This window comes from Trichechus manatus, unplaced genomic scaffold, assembly GCF_000243295.1.
Source record: "Trichechus manatus latirostris isolate Lorelei unplaced genomic scaffold, TriManLat1.0 scaffold00125, whole genome shotgun sequence".
Lineage (NCBI taxonomy): Eukaryota > Metazoa > Chordata > Mammalia > Sirenia > Trichechidae > Trichechus > Trichechus manatus.
The window spans coordinates 6,859,039-6,861,051 of NW_004444061.1; positions in this window are offsets into that span (position 1 = coordinate 6,859,039).

Consider the following 2,013-nt stretch of genomic DNA (forward strand, 5'->3'; position numbering starts at 1 on the left):
CAAAGAAAGGTTTGAACTAGTTAGCCTTGTAAATAGTAAATGCAATTTGTTTAATGTCTATTGTATGCTAATCATTGTGCTATGTGTTGTTTTATAGATTATTTGTAACTATAGAATATCCCCAAAATACAGGTATTAATAGCCTCATACTACAAAAAAGGAAGGCGATGATCAGAGAGAGAGACTAAGTAACTTGCCAGCAGTCCCAGAGCTGGTCAGCAAGTGAACTTGGATTCATATCATTTCTAACTTCACAGTCTTGTATCCTTCCATTATGACAACCTGCCTCTTGGAAAAATGTTGGTCAATACCAAATTTGCCTCAAATTGTTATTAGAAAGGAGCAAGTCATAAGGTAGAAATCTTAACAATAATGCTCCCTCCCTTTGATAAGAAAATTATTTTGCAGGTTAGAAAATATTTGCATTCTTTTCTTGATGTGCAAAGAGGCTCAGGTACTCTTGGGTACTGGAATAGTATTCATGACTCAGGGGGCTCTGAGTCTAGTCTTGCTTTAGCCACTTCTGTATGGCCTTTTCTGAGAGCCCCAGGTCCCAGATATGTGAGAATTTTCTCTGGAAGACACATATGAATTCTTGCCCCATTTTTGTCTTCTTAAACTGGTAGAGGAATGGTTTATGGATCAGTTTCTGCTGTAGGGTTACATAAGAATTTTCAGACTGCTGGCAGAAGAGACACCATAGCAGATATAGTTAATGAAAAAGAAGGAGGAGGAGGAGAAGAAAGAGAAGGAGGATGGGGAAGGGGAGGGAGAGATGAAGGGGGAAGGGATAGGGAGGAGGAAGAAGAAAAGAAAGAGAAGGAGGAGGAGAAGGAGAACGAGAAGAAGAACAGCAGCAGAAGCAGCAACAACAACTTATCAAAAAGGAAAACACCCAAAGAATGTCAGCAGAAGCTATGGTGTCTAAAATGATTGCTGGATTATCTGCAATTATAAACATTATATCAGAAAATCTGACCAAATTACTGGCTTGGTAGAGCCAGAACCTATTCAGAGTAATAGAGTGTTATTAAAAAAGAGTAGCACAGGATTAATTATTAAGGGCAGTTTCAGACATTTTCCCGTATTTCCTCTTGAGAACAGAAGGAGGGCACCCTTCTGAGGAACTTACCATTTAAGTTTCAGATTTTTCACTGCCTGTTATTTTTGTCTTTTCTTCCCCTCCATTAGCTCTGTTTCCATGTTCAGTGACTCCAAGAGGCTGTGTGGATGCAGGGCAGGAAAAAAATGCCTGTGTGTTTAATTATAGAAGAGCAGCATATCCAATCTGAGAGTATCACTCAGACACCTCCAGCTTTGATGGACTCATTAAGTACATTTATTTGGATTCTAGGAATTTTTTTCGTAATTGAATTACAGAACATCAAACCAAAAATATATATCACATTTGGCAGTCAAGGCAAATTTCTCAAATAAGGTTGTCCAGGGCCATGTAATATTGTGCCACTACAGTCTATGCCCATGAAATACTTGGCACTTTGGCTTACTCACTATCTCCTCTGCATTTCTACAGGTGCAAATTGGAGAGAACTTCCCTTTACCAAGTTTTTCTATTTTTACAACATGGCATTCACTTCCTCTAGCTGCCATATCTGGTTGAGGGACGACATTAGGCCAGCACAGCAAACTGATGCAAGAGGCAATCTCTGCTCACCAGGAAATGAATGAATTCCTTTCCATAACTGTCAGACAGAGGAAAGGGCAAGGCCATGCTCAGCAGGTCCTAGCCCATTCCTCTATCCCTGGCCATGCCTCCTCGCAGATAACAAGGCCTATTCTCTTCCTCCTCTGCAACATCTGTACTTCCTTCAAAGGTACTTGTGAAGACACTTGTGAAATCTTCATTGGCCCTCCCTGGCCTTTCACTTCTCTGGTCTCTTTGACATGTTTTGACAGTTTTCACTCTCTTACTTGATCACTATCAGTTTTAATGCTGTTATGGATTGAATTGTGTCCCCCAAAAATGTGTGTCAACTTGGCTAGGCCATGATT